Consider the following 15,492-nt stretch of genomic DNA (forward strand, 5'->3'; position numbering starts at 1 on the left):
CAGGAAGAACATGACTTAAAGAACTTGCCAGAGGACCAAGCCTCCCTGGACACAGCATGAGATGAGGAGGGGGACTTCGAGCAAGTTCCAGAGGAGACCCAGGCCCTGAGCACAGAGGAGTCCTGGGCTGAGCTCCTCCAGGCTAAGGACAGGTGCTCCCAATTAGAGGGAGAGGAGGAGGTATTACAAGAACAGACTGAGCAGTGGTGTCAGCTGCAGGCCAAGGTCTGTGAGCTGGAGAGCTTCTACAGCGAAATGCGAGGATTCCTGAAAGCTTTTGCCTTCCAGGCAACATTTTCACTGTACCAAGGGGTAACGTTCCCTACACACGCCCATCCCAGGAGGGCAAAAAGGGGAGCTGGGGTAGAATGTGTGTCACCTCCTTGAGTAAAGGTGGCATGAGCTTCATGATAGGTGTTTTAAATAAATGCACTGGAATACAAAAGAAGCGTCCCCTGGTGATTGTGATGGACAGCCCGGGATCACAGTCACTGCACCACACCACAGGCGTGTCTCATTTGACCCTCACAACAGAGCCGTGAGGTGGGCAGGGGTCTCCATGGCACTGAGGAAGTGTCAGTGGACTACAGAGAACTGACACTGAGCTCAACCTGCCCTTCCCAGTCCTGGGAGGGTGGCCCCCTCCTGGGTGATGGTCCCTCTCAGCTCCAGAGACTGTGGGCCACAGCTCAGGTGAGGTTCGGATCCCCATGAGCTGGGCCCCTCTGTGGCTCAGGCCTGAGGCGGAGGTGGAAAGCCTGGACCTGTGGCCCAGGGGCGGTGCTCGAGGCACACAAGCTCACAGCAACCAGACCTAAACTGAGAAGAGTTATAATTAAGGCTGAGTCTGTGGGGGTGGGTAAACTTGAGGGGGACTTGGACGGTGTCTGAACCATTTGGAAGGCTGCTGGCTTCAGCAGCCAGTTGGTGGGGGGGGCGGGGGGGGCGGTTGGAGTCCAGGTAACTGGGTCCTGAGGGGAAGTGGTTCAGAGCTGCTGTTACTGTGATAAATGTCCGTGTCAGACAGTGAGGACCTGGAGGAGGTGCGGCACCAGCCCACTAGGGTGCCTTATCGGCAGGATCACAGTGACTGATTCAGGAGTGAGCATGTGACCCAAATTCGTCCAGTGAGACCTCGTCCCAGAACTTTTGCTGGAATTATCAAAAAGAAGCACCTTTTTTGAGCTTAGAGAACTTGCTATAAGGATGAAGAAAGACATATTTGCCACCATGTAGGGAGAACCTACTTGAAAATGAAACCAACATAGAGAGAAAGCAAAGCTAAGAGACAGAGCAAGTGTCTTGATGACACTTGGCCAAATGTGAGACCCCAATCCTGCTCAGCACAGTGGGGGTGCAGGTTTGCATGTCCCGCGTATAGGACAAAGGCCAAAGGAGCCAGTAACCCAGGAGAAGGATTTGAGTCGAGCTCAACGCATCAGGCACAAACCAGAACATGCAGAGTCCTTAACCCCAGATGAGGAATGGATTTTATGCAGATGAAGGGCATCATGTGACCACAGTCACAAAGCTGACTAAATAGAAATCAACACATATACCGTGACAAATGCATGTGCCGCGTCCAAAGGAGACTGCCTGGAGGTGACAGACTGGCTGGAGAGGGGAACATGACTCTGGCCAAAGAGAGAAGGGCCAAGAAGTATCACAAGTAAAGTGCATGCTTGTTTACCTTTTGAAATGTATGACCACACATTTGCTTATTACCAGTCTTGGGGGCTGTGGGGAGGGAGGCAGCTTTTTATGATCGAAAGTTAACTTTCTATTTCCCCCAGGACTTACATATACAGGCAGAGTCATTTTTTTAACTTTCTTGCTAGATGTGGCAGCACATGGAAGATGTTGCTAATTTGGGAAGAGGAGGGAAAGCTTTCCAAAACCAAATCAAGATCAAACTCAAACGGTCAGTGGCTGTTTAACTTAACTCACTGGCCAAGGTGGTTTTAGATAGTCATATAGCCCCTGATTATATATTTGCTTAGCAAAGAGTTGTCTGTTCCACATGCATACATGCCTCTGGGGAAGCAGAAACCCAATCACACACGACTAGAGAGCGAGCACACTGGCTACAACAAATTTCACCTAACTATCCACTATCTTTTGATTTGTCCAGCTGGGTACCTTCAGGTCTGGGTTAAGAGCACAGTGCACATTTGGACCATCCTTAACAAAGCAAAAGACAGACAAAATCTCAATCAGTGAGACTGAAATTGCCCTTTGAAACTAGCAGAGAAAGAAGCCTTAAAAAAACGCTGGTGTTGCGACAGGGTTTCAGCTATCAGGACATCGGTGGCGCAGACACTGGGACCCCCTTTAACTCCTCTCTCGAACAGCTTCCTCACTGACAACATCCCTGACTTTTGTTATTCTTTCAAACCCTGAAGATCAAGAGCAACTACGAGAGGCATTAATAAAAGGTGGCTTTTTACGTGTGCAGAGCCCTCCCTAGCCTCTGAAGCCTGGACCCAACAGAAGAATCTTGAACTTGACAGTCCCCCCCAACGCCCGCCACCCCCACGAACTGAAAACCGAAGCCTCCTAATACTTCTGCAGACTCCCAGACATTTCCTTCTTTGTAGGTGCTTTTGCTCTCAGTCCCTTGTGCTCTCCACCCCCGCAGGGTCAGCCGGACTCCTCTCGTACCCCATCAACTCGACTCACAAAATTTAACATTTTCTCCAAGTTTCCCCCAAAGAACCAATTTGCACAAAATGTTGTGAGCAATGTGGACTTTACAAATTATTCTGCTGGGAACATGGAATACCAGTGTTTGCCCCAATCCTGATGGGAAACCTCAAAATCCATATTGGACTTCACCTTTGCAAAGTCCCGTCTCATCCCCTCAGGTCTTAGAGAGGGAGGGAACAGCATCTCCCACCACACAGCATCCAGCCTAGTAGGTTCCAAAGTCTTCCCTTCCCAGCCCTAATGTGGAGCCTTCCAGCGTTCCCACTCCGTCAACCGGGGCCACAAACGAAAACCCCACAGACCTCAGTACAAGACATACCAAGTTCTCCTCCACAGATGGCAGTTGTCAAACATTACAAATAGGGCTTTTTAACTTTATTTTTATTTTATTTTACTTCTGGTTATACACAGAAATACAGGGTTGGCTTTATTTCTGTTCAGAAAGCAAGCCTCTTCACTGGGGTCAATGTCTCAGGGAGGGCACCTGAGAGCTAGCAGTCAAATCATCACTTAGCAAGTATTCATTGACCATGATTTCTTCTACCTAGGAGCAATCAAGCCCTTCCAGCTCCAAACCCAAGGGGTCTGCAGAAGATGAAGAGAACAGGTAATCAGGATTAAGCAAAATTTTCTATTCTTTTTTTCCCTGACAAGAACACAAGCTGAGGAGATTTGGAGAAATGACACAGGAAAGAAAAGTGAGTGGGTTTGAAGACACTTTAGAGAAAACATTCGGGGAGAAGAAGATTTGAGAGCATATCATTTATATATTAAATTATTAAACATATGACCTTTATCCATGTAACTATTTGCATTTTATGAAAGCACTCTCCCACGCAAAATCTCATTTGATCCTCACAAAGTCCACTAAGGTAGAAGAAACTGATGGGAGCACGCCCATTGTACCACTCAGGAAAGTGAAGTGAAATGGCCAAGCTTCGGTTACCAAACTTATGAAAATGGAGACCTAAACTTGAACCTTGGGTCTCTGACTTGAGAACCAGGGCCTTTCCCACTTCACTGGGCAGTCTTTGAGCACAAGATGCGGCACCAAACCTGTTCTTAAACATTTACAAGAAAATGCGTCAACTGCAATTGAAAAGACTTCCTTGTTAAATGGTTTGTTGCATTTCAGCAGACCCACTTTGGGAGCTGACAGAACAAAATCAGCACCTGGGGGAACTAGTTAGAAGATACACGAGGTAACCCCCCAATCTTAAAATTAGAGGAAACCTAATATAACCCCCTCAGAGCAGAGCTCCACGTCACATATCCCACTGTCCCTCTCTCCCAAATGTGTTAACTATATGCTACTCTGCCCAAGGACTGTGTCCTGGAAATGTCTGCCTGTAAAGTAAATTTCTGTAATCCAAATACCACCCTTTCATTGACTTCTTTGATGAAATGGCAAATCAATACTGTTAGCAGATTACTTAGTTGAATTCAATATGGTAGAAATCAGCTGATAAATTACGGTTAACATTCAAAATAACTCGAAACTTCTGACTAGGACAAGTTAAGAACATTTACTTCCATGTTGATTTTTTTTATCATTGGAAAACATGAAAGCTTCATGGAATAAGAATATTTTCCCCACCACATGTTAAAAGGTTAATTCATCCAACTAATATTTATTAATGTGCCAGGCACTTCTCAAGGCTCCAGAGACACTAGAGTGATCAAAACAGTTTAAAAAAATAACTGCCCTCATGCAATGACATTCGCTTACATTCTAGTAGGAATCACATATTTTTGTTTTGTTTTGTTTTCCTAAATCAATTAAAGTTAAGAAGGCTTTGTTTATGTGCCTGCAAGGCACTCTGAAAAGTACAAAATCCATAGTCTTTGCCCTTTAAGAACTTAAAGTATTTGGGGGGAAAACAGACATGCAGACACTCACAAAAACAATTATCAATAAAAGATATATGATTGAGTTACAAAGGTTAAGAGTCTCAAAATAAATCCTGAAAATAATTCAGAGGAAGAGAAATCAGAGGGCAATGTTTGGAAGCAACCAGCTTGTCGAGGGAAGAGAGAGGGGAGTCCAGTGTGGACAAGGCATGGCCAGAGCACATAACCCAGAAAGAGCTGGCTTGTTTGGGGGACAGTGAAGACGCCATCCACCTGGGCCAGCATGGTAAGAATCGCCTGGATCCCTTGAAAGCCTCACTGAGACGCTGTAGATTCAGCCTATAAAAATCAAAGCTACCAAAACTTTTAAGCAAGAGACTAACACGCAAGTGGAGTCTTCCTCCTGGCAGAATGCACGGTAGGTTGCAAAAGAGAGAAACTGGAGTCCGTGTGTTCACTCATCAGACGCGTGCTGCACACACTGCGTGCTAAGTGTTGGGTGAGGAACCGACGTGATGGCCACCTCCCCTGGGGAAACACACTGGGCAAATAAACATCACACTTGGTGATGAGAACTATGAATAAATTAACAGTACAGAGAGACAGAGCTTCACAACAAGACCCTGTTAGACAGGAAAACCTCTAAGGAGGTGGTGGTTTTGCTGGACCCAGATGAAGGGTGAGAAGGACCAAGCCCCAGGGAGAGGCAGGAAACGTTTCCAGGATGAGGAAGCAGACTGTGAGGTCTGAGGCAGGGACCATAGGTGACCCCAGGCTGCAGGGCAGCACACAAGGGCCGGGGACAGGGTTGCAGAGAGGTGGGTCAGGTCAGAACTCAGAGGACATTACAGAGCTTTAATAAGGAATGCCAGAACGGACTGCTTTTTGTTGTTTTAATTCTAGCTGCTTTGTGAAAAGTAGACTGGAGTCAGGAAAACCACCAAGAAAGGCAGTAGCTACACCCAACTGAGAAATGCTGAGAGCCCAGTGAGGGCTGTGAGAAGTGGGAAACAGTGCGTTTGAACTTCTCCCTCTGCTCTTTCCTCATTTCAGCCAGGCTCACAGGGAACAGGGGCCAACATTATTGTCAAGTGAAACGCACCTGACAGATGTTGCTGCCCAGGCCAAGAATCTCTCTAGAAATGATTTATCTGCCCCGGTACTCCGCCAGCTCAGTGGCGCTCTAAGTGCAGAGAGTCGGCTGGACCGTGGGAGGTAAGAGAAGAGAGCAAACTTGTCCTCCCTTTGCCCCATCCCTGTCCTGCTCCCTGCCCCTCCCGAGGAAATTTCCTCCCACACCTGCCATCATGGCAGGAGTGCTCTGGCCCCTCCAGCCCTGCACATTCTCAGGACTTTGCAACACCAAACTTGTGGCTGGGAAATTTTAAAGTACAAAGAGTCTGGAAGAGTCAATAGTCCAATATTTGAGTGACCTTCCCCATAATTAAGCCTAGGCTGTGGCCTGTAGCACTTTCCAGCTAGTAAAGAGCCGGCTGCTGTGGAACTGGCTTGTTCTAACTGCCTTGGGGTTCTAACTGCTGCCCACGCCCATCAACTGCTTCCAATCAACTGCCACTAACTCCAAACTACTCTGGGTCCTTGCGCCCCACACTGGACCAGACCTTCATCTCCACCATTGTCTTTGCTTTGCTTCTTAGCCTCCTCTTGGCTCCACTCCAGAACCAGCCTGCTTTCTGCGAGTTTCCCAATGGCGCCGAACGCTGGTGATTGTGTCCATCAGAGATTCTCAAGCCTTCTGAGGACACACTTAAATACCTTGTCAAAAGCTCAGCATCACACAAAAACTATTTCTTAAAAAGAATATAGTGCTATGGAGCATTGTTCCAGCTAGGCTGACCATCCATAAGAGTTCTCTGAAGTCTAGTCCTGGGTCTGCCATTCCCTTCTGCTTCAACACCAAGGTTGTGACATCAGGAATCAATGTCCAGAAATCTGTCATTTCAAATTTTGCACAGTCCAGGGGCTGCTATATAGCCAAGCTCTGTCCTGGATGTCCAGACTTTCCAGCCAGGCTCACATGGACTTCTGCTGGCCAAGGTCCTTTGGCCCATCTCTGTGTGCAGTCTTCTTCAGAAGACTATTGGGCCACTTCAACTAGATGTGCCAAGAGTTGGAAGGATCTGGGAGTTTATGGCCCCTTGAGTAGCCCATAGCCAGCGCTTGATCACTGAAGCATGGGAAAGTCCACCATGCAGCGAGCCAGGACCAAGACTGCAATGTAACTTAGGCTCCAGGGCTCCCCACCAGATCAGGCCGAAGCTTAAGTCACCTGAAATCCCACCTGGCTTGGCTCCTTCCTACTTGCTTCTCCTACTCTCTAACAGGTTTCTCCTGGGAGAACTTTCTTAAAAAATCACTCGCATCCAAATCTTTGTCTCAGGGACTGCTTCTGGGGAACCCTACCTAAGACAATTCCCAGCTTGAAAAAACAAAAAACAAGTTGCAATTGCCAACTTCGTGCATGCAAAAATAAATACAGCAAGTATTTATTTTGACAAAAAAATTAACTTTCAAAAGGGCTTTCCAAAAAAGTGTTCCTTCTAGCCTCATTCCTCCTCATCTACCATGCTCAGCCACTGAACCCCTCAACAACACAGTGAAGGCAGAAGGGCGAGGCCTTGAAACCCTCACTGTTTTTGGGCAGATGCAACATGCGAAGAACGCAAAGAATGCATGCAAAGAATAACACGTATTTTCCTATTAAAACCCAATAAATTTCTATTTAGAGACCTTGTTTCACGGAGATTGAATGAATTCTTCAGTCAATTACAGGTTTGTTCCCAGTAATGGACTGGTAAACCAGGATCTCCAGAGAAAAGAGAAAGTCCTGATTTCTAGCATCAGCTAATTTCCATGATACAAATACTCCCATCATGGTCAAACTCCCAATATGATGTCACTGAACAGGGGCTGGAAAGTGGTGCATACAATAGGCTCTAGTGAGCTAGCTCCAGCATGTCAGCTTACTAAATTTTTTGCATACTTTCAAATATGCATCATCTATGGTGAGTTACAGAAGTCTCAAGGTAGGTATTTTAAAATAGTCCATGAAAAATTGGACTGTTATTTTATGAATTGCTATTTGAGCCTATAACTAATCTCTTTGACATTAACATCTTTAATAAACATTTGAGCAATATCTGCATTCAGAATATTGGCTAGAACTACAATATCATCTCTATTCATTAGGTTTATATTTTCTCAATAACCTAATTTTGTCTTTCATAAGATATTAATGCTTTTGGAAGTCTTACTCTTAATCCTATTAATTCCTAAGCTCGCCTTTAAAAGTGCATGAGGAAATATGCAAAGGCAGTCAGTTTCACTGAAGCATAAGTTAAATAGCTAAAGGTAAAACTAAGAATTTCAGTGTTGCTAAAATGCAGAGCTTCATCTGAAAATATTTTCTGGACTTAAATCAAACCCTTGGGGCCTGGTTTGAATTTCCTTGGCTTTTTGCAGTCTTCTGAACTAAGGTCATTGGTAACATACAACGATGCACATGTCAGCAGAGCAAAGTGTGTCTGTCTGTCTATGTCGAACCAAAGACCTAGTCTGAAAAGAAGTGCAGCAGTGGCATGGCTCTGACTGCTGTAACAAATCTTTGGCAATTAAGCCCAGAGATGGAGCTAAATCCATGACAAGGCAGCATCTGGGACATAAAATGAAGTATCACAAGTGTGCCCCCAAGAGGAGAAAGTAATAGAGTTTGAAACTCATAGGATATGGAGGTGGTAGGAACTGATTTCAAAAATACTCTAATTCCAGACAAGATGTTTCCCACCTGTGAGCTAGTCACTAGGTAGATACAGGACAGAAACACATTCTAAGACTTAAAAAACCACATATCTACATAACCCAATTTTTACTGTAAGCATGCTACTTTACCTTTACCAATGACTGTGAACTAATTTTAATAAGGTAAAAAGAGAAATCTAAGCCCCCCCCAACTTCCCCTACCACCCCCCAACTCACTCACATACACACAACACACACATACTCAGGTAACGGTGTGCTTCTTTGAATCAGACTTCTTCAAATGGAGTAATTTTCTTTAGTTCTTGAATGATTTTCCCACAGAATTAGCTAATGACAGTGGCTGTGAAGAAGGTGAGCCCTACATTTTATATATGGTAAGAATATCACTGTTCCTGGAAATGCCCCTAAAAGCTGTCAGCACCAGATCCCAGGACAGTGACATGCTCTCTGGGCTGGCAGGACAATAACAGCTGTCACAGCAATGACACTAGCCAGTCCCTTTACTGTTGTCTCATCTCCACCACAGGACATCACTGATTGGACTAAAATTGTTGTAAGTGGACAGTTTCTTCCTGAGGTAATTACCACAAAATTATTAGGATTTAAAATCATAATTATAGGAAAAGCCAAGAAAGGTAATCCTAGTAGGCCTCTGTTTTCATTGCAAATTCATACAGATTATGGAAAAGGTGAAGTGGTCCTCCTTTTTCCATTTAACATATGTTAGCTTCTGGGTCATAAGTCTCACAGCCAGATGGAAATGGATCCATGGATGAAATACATGGCCCCTTCTTGGCAGCCCTCATGGGGTCCCACTGGCTGGCTGAATGAGTTGGGAGCACAGTACCTGGCATCATGCCCAGGAAGGTTGAGAAGGAGCCCTGGTGCAAAGCTCATGCTCACTTCGTATTCCTTCTTTAAGCCAGAGCCCTCAGCACACTTTATCTGTGTGATGTGTTAAAGCAGATTTGCCACCTGGATGGTGGGGTGAAGCTTCCCGGTCTGGTAGGGCATGTCAGCTGGCTCGTGCTTCTTCTCAGTGTGGGAATGCACCAAGCTGCTGGTCTCAGTGGCCATCGGTGGGTTTTGTCTAGGAAAAGAAACTATAGACAAAGTGAGGGAGAACTAGCAGGATACATCGGGGTCACTGAGAATGCTAAGAAGCTGTCGCTGACATCCCCTCAACCTACAGCTGCAACAATCCCTCTGATGGCTCAGCAAAAAAGAAAAGTTAAATGTTTACAAATTTAAATGAAATTGGCAATACTGACAGGAATGAGAGAGAAATTTTTGTTTTTACAAAGCAGTCTAAATGATATATTGCTTTCACAAAGCTACTTGATAACAATCCTCTAGCCTTTGGGTGCTAAAGTTTATAGAAGTTTCAGTCTGAAACTCCATCAAGGCCTGGTGAAAAACTAGTCTTGTATTCTTTCAAAGATTAGTTGACTAGTTTGTATGATGAAGTAAATAAACTCTGTACAAATGTTCTGTGAGCAAAACAAAAGTGGACAAAATGGTTTGCCTTATAAAGCTAGCAATGAAAATGTGGACTTGATACATGAAATCCAAGAAAAGCAGAAAGAGAAAAGGGAACTTAGAGTCACTGTGCATGCTCCAGTATCAGACAGCTTGACAAAATATTGTGGACCCACACTTCACGCAGGGAATGTTCTACAAGAGCTAACACGCAGGCCAACACACAGCAGAACCAGCAGGCTTTGTCAGAATCTACAGAGAAGACACACACTCCCATTCCCTCCACGCCTTTTCCACAGGGCAAATGGGGGAACTTACCATTTATTGGCACTCTTAAGAAGACACATAGCAGGAGAAAAGAGCAGGAGAAAAAGGAAACAGTATAAGCAATAGTACTGCATGAATAATCCCAGGTAGTTTTTATTTTCTGCTTTAATTTTACAGTTAAGTTTTCTATTCATAGGTGATCAGAGGGCAAAGCCTTAATTCTCCCATCATGTCAGGATGGAAGTGTTTAATTTAAGCATTCAATAACAAAAAGGGGTTAAAATAGTATCATAATTGCTTTTCAAGCCTCATGCATCAAGTAATGACTAAACAGGCTTTATTTGTATTTGACACATTTTCTCATTTACATTTCCTGAACAAGTCAACCAAATTATAGTACAAAATTAATGTCAAAATTTGGTCAAATAAGCCTAAAGAGGCTATATGTTAAAGGAAAACTATTAGTAAATTAGATTAGTGAACTGTAGCTATTAAGAAATGTCTTATGCAGGAAAGTGCTATTATATTAAGAGTTCCACATTCTACAGGTTAACTCATTACAATGCTGAATCCCTTTAGCCATTTTATGATTGTAGATGTCTCTCATCAAAATATAATGCTCAAGTCACCTAAAATGAGACTATTAAGTCAAAATTGATTTCAGGTATAAAGAATTAAAACATATAAGAAAGAATATTCTCAATTTTTTTTTTTAATTACCAGATTGTTTATCTATAGGGAATTCAGCTATAGGTTTGTTTTTGTTTTTAAACTGAGAAGTTCAGCTCCAAAGGAAATTTAGTTCAAAGGCATTGGTAAGCTGGGCCTGGTTTCGAAACCTCCCTTTGACCTGTATCACAGAGCACCTGGGGATGCATGGTATGGAAGGTGAACGCTTTGTTGCCGTGGCTGAAATGGCACCTGGATCACTACAAGGTGGCTAAAGACACAAAGACAAAATAGAAAAGGGCAGTAAGTGGATTTTATGATTTTTCTTCTTTTGGAATTGCTATGAAATTTAGCAATTCATATGTTCCCACTTTATTAGAATAGTCACAAATAGGAAAATTTTCACCTCAGATTTGCTTGCTGGCAACTGCTAAGCTCATAAAGTAAGACAGGGTCCCTGCTGAAGTACTCAATCTGTTGACCTTTTTTTAGCTACTCCAGGAGGAAGTTCTGTTCTTTACATGAAAATAAATGCAACATTAATTGGTTTCCTCCCTGTGCTTCTCTCGTTCTCTCAGTTTTGTACCTTTTGGGATAAACATAATTAAATGCCCTCCATTGTGGACTCATCTTCTCAACTTTCCCTAAAGGAATCATTCGGGTCTTTCATGTGGCTACACTGCAACCTAGCAGTGCTCTGGATCCCAGGGCTAGGCATTCTTGGAAGACTGAACTCCACAGAGCTGCACCCACTGTCACCACTATTTGTACAGGCATTCCTCGTTTTATTGTGCTTCACTTTATAGCACTTTGCAGAGACTGCATTTTTTACAAGACCTTCTACCAGCAAAAAGATTATGACTAGCTGAAGGCCTAGATGATGATTAGCACTTTTTAGAAATATTTTTTAATTAAGGTCTGTACCTTTTTTTTTTTAGACATAATGCTATTGCACATTTAATAGACTACCGTATAGTGTAAACATAATGTTATACATACTGGGAAACCAAGAAATTTGTGTGACTGGCTTTATTGCAATACTCGCTTTATTGCAGTGGTTTGGAACCAAATCTGCAATATCTCTGAGATATCATCCTGTATCATCCCCCACAGCATAATGACATCTTGGCCTCATTACTAGCATGGACACGTCTTAAAGCATTTAGAAACTACCAAGGCCATCTAAGAAAAGAATGCTATTATTTAGCACATGGATATCGAAGAGGATATAGAAGGTTTTGCATGCAATATGTGTTATGAAATTGGGTCACCTACACTATTAGAAATTCTTGATTCCACCAAAATTAGTGATTAATCAGTTTCCTCTGACTTCTTAAGAATTATTACTGACAAAATATATCATTTGTCACTAATTTCCCATATTTGTTAAAAATTACCACCAATTTTTTTAATTAAAAATCATGCCTAAGACGAAATCAGAAGTAAAGCCTCTCACTAACAGTTCTGACGGTTTTCTAAGAAGAGAATTAATTCTACCTATATTCTTTAATAAAATATGTTGAATTTTCAACAAACCACTTGAAAAATCTAGAATTGAAATTAGTGCTACGTTTTTGAGGTAGGGGAGGTTCTACCTACCTATCTCTCTCTGTACAATTGTTTTTTTGCCAGAAAATGATGGAAAGGTATGCTCAAGCTCTATCCATGAGGGCTGGGCACCTTAGCATGTGAGAATAAAAGGTGGAGGTGCTAGAGGATTTAAGTGCCAAGCTCCAAGTCACAACAGAACATTTCTTCTTGTCTTAATGTAAATTATAATAGTACTTATTCCCAAAAAGTGCCAGAGTAGACGTACAGCTTACCTTTTTTCCATGGTTTCAAGTGATAACCTCACTAATCCTTACAATGCAACATATAGATTTACATTTGCACCTAACAGTGTGGAAGAAATAGTCCCACCATTTGTTACATTGGTACATATGTAAGCTAGACATGATAACAGTTATTTGTCAATCTGGCTGACTTATTTTTCACAATGTGCATAATTTTTGCTACTTGAATTGTTTGTTCAAGTAATTCCCTCTCGGTAAAGAAGCCTAACCAACTTTAAAAGATGTCATTAGTGTTCATAATAACAAAGCAGCGATTTTAAAAAATATTTGTTTAATAAGCTTATCTTAATCCTGCTGTGAAATATGAATATTTTCTTCCCTCTGACAATGCACGTCTTAGCCCTCCCCACTCACAGCTCCCCAAGGTCAGAACATCTACTAGAGGAACCACGGAATGAATGCCACAGCACCCAAAGAAGTTGCAAATCTTTGCCTATCAAATGATTCTGCAAACGTCGTCTGCATGGAGATTGCATTGTTTGGGTGACCCTCACTTATGAATAAAAATGCAGTCTTCTTTCCCTTATAGTTGGTACTGGGATGGGGGCGGCAGCTTTAGTGAGCTTTGTTTGTTAGCCCCCAAAATGATGCAAATTCAAAAACTCTGGTTTATGTCCATTCTTAAACTTCTGTCTGAGTTGATTTTTTCCCCAGGCAACAAACTTGCTTAAGCCTAAAAAACATCCTAAGGACAAAAAACCACCCTCTATGCAAAAATGATAACAACTTACAAAAAAGAGAAGCACAAGGGGAAAAATAATGCTGCAAAGATATACAGGCATATCTAAGAGATACTGTAGGTTCAGTTTCAGACCGCCGCAATCGCAATAAAGCGAGTCACACAAATGTGTTGGTTTCCCAGTGCATATTAAAGTTATCTTTACAGTATCCTGTAGCCTATTAAGTGTGCAACAGCATTATATCTAAAAAAAAAATGTACATACCTTAATTAAAAAATATTTTATTGCTAAAAAATGCTAACCATCATCTGAGCATTAAGCAAGTCAAAACCTTTTTGCTGGTGAAGGGACTTGTAAAAAACACAGTTATCTCCAAAATGTAACAAAGCAAAGCACAATAAAACGAGATGTAAAGATATACAGGCATAGCTAAGGCCTGTAAACCCTTGTAGAGAGAATTAGGAAGCATAAGTCGAACAGCTGAGGCTGGAACTCACACTACGATGAATTGTTATATATCTTGAAGTTGTTCGTGTTGTGCTCCTTTTCAGTAGGATTAGTACCAGAAAGGGAACACAGCCGGGTTATTCATGCATCTCAAATGCAACAGGAGGTCATGCTTCTTTGGTTATCATAGCCAGATAATGCTATTTCTCCTCACTCTTCTTACAGTGGACAAAAAGGATTTTTTTTCTTTAATTCTCTGCTGGGAACATTTCATACTTTCAATGCATTCTGCCCCACTGAGCTAACATTTTATTTCATTTCTAGTGACATCTGATACATAATAACTCATGTGATTATAAAGCATATCTTGTTATTTTGCTATTGAGAACATCAGCTCCTTTGAAATTCCACTGTGTGACAGTCACTTTGGAATGCTGGGGGTGCCTGAGTGGCTCCAAGGAGGGGTAGGAGGCCAAAACTCTATTGTGATCATTTTTATGCATAACATGTGGCATATTTAGAAATACAGTATTTTTGAAATTGAAGTTTTTAGTGCTTAGCAACAAGTGAAAATAAGAAGCTATTTTCACGTTTATGACTGTCACACTGGACAGAATTCAGCTCTTGGCAGTACACAGCTGAGTGATGACATATTGTGCTTTTCCCTGAGATCAGAACTGACTTTAAATTCTGAGCATGGAAAAGGAGAATACTGGAGCTAGGATTGTTCATTTGAATCTTCTGGTATCATTTCCAACACATATGTGGCAAACTCTTCTTATCAATGGAAACTGTCTGGAGAAAAGTCTTTTTATTACTTACACACCCCACCACCACCAGGCCACCCACCACCCCCGTGTCCTGCTTACAATCACTACATCATACAGAATTAAAACTCCAGTCTCCTAAAGAGTAGCCACTGACTTTCTAAATTATTCCTGCAATAAACTGTGATAAAGGGAAATGTTCTCACCTAAAATTGCAGTTGGCACAAATGGGTCTGCCATACATCACAAGCAGGTCAACGCAGAGAAAGTAAAAAGAGAAAGAACAGTAAATGACTGATGAAAGGCCTCCCAATTTTCACGTAGAAAGCCACAGAAAGCATCAGGTTACAACACATCAAACATGTTAAGCTCCTCAAGCATCATGGACGACAAAGCAAGCACTGATGGATTCTGATTGCTCAGGGGTTATGAAGAGATGAAACTATGGAAAAATCTGTTACCTGGGTAATAGGCATTATGCACCCATGTGCTCAGTGTATTTGTTTTCAATGCAGACGATGATGGTGAAGACACAGCTGTAAATAAGAGAAAAGCTAGTCAGCAGTTGTAGAGAGGCAAGACCTGAAGATATGGCGCTCTAAGATCACTCACAGGGACACATGCCGGTGTCGACTTGACTGAAGAAACATCAAAGATTTACTGAAGTCTACAAGGTAAATATTATCATTCCCCACTGTCTTTGGGGAATGAATTGTACTTTAGAGGACAAGCACCCTCTTATCACTTAAAAGATATTCTTACCCCATGAATGAAGAAAAAAACTCATAATCACAGGCACCATTTTGAATCACGAAATTCACTTGACTTCTAGCCTTTGCTGGTAAGAGTCTAGTGTCATGCTGAGCTGGTTTTTTACAACTAAGAATATGAGAATGTGCCTACACATGGCTTTTGAAGAAGATTCTGAATGTTAATGGTTTTGTAGTTTGCTAAATGAAATCCTCCCTTCCTCATATTTTGGATATTCAGAGA

At 42.4% G+C, this 15,492-nt stretch overlaps 1 long non-coding RNA gene across 5 annotated transcripts in view; it reads right to left on the reverse strand.

The window, feature by feature from the left end:
• Nucleotides 1–15,492, reverse strand: part of LOC106800391 (uncharacterized) — a 91,262-nt gene that overhangs the window by 35,579 nt on the left and 40,191 nt on the right. For 2 of the 5 annotated variants that reach the window (XR_015554273.1, XR_015554277.1), the window contains exons 3-5: nucleotides 14,961–15,035; nucleotides 14,706–14,732; nucleotides 8,549–9,440 (exon numbers count right to left, since the gene is read on the reverse strand). This is a non-coding gene — a long non-coding RNA (uncharacterized LOC106800391). Of the gene's footprint in view, nucleotides 1–8,548; nucleotides 9,441–10,805; nucleotides 11,024–14,705; nucleotides 14,733–14,960; nucleotides 15,036–15,492 lie in introns of those variants that run through there. The other 3 variants (XR_015554275.1, XR_015554274.1, XR_015554276.1) reach the window with 3 other exon arrangements.

The sequence above is a fragment of the Ceratotherium simum genome, chromosome 14 (assembly GCF_057802395.1).
Source record: "Ceratotherium simum simum isolate JZ-2026a chromosome 14, ASM5780239v1, whole genome shotgun sequence".
NCBI lineage: Eukaryota > Metazoa > Chordata > Mammalia > Perissodactyla > Rhinocerotidae > Ceratotherium > Ceratotherium simum.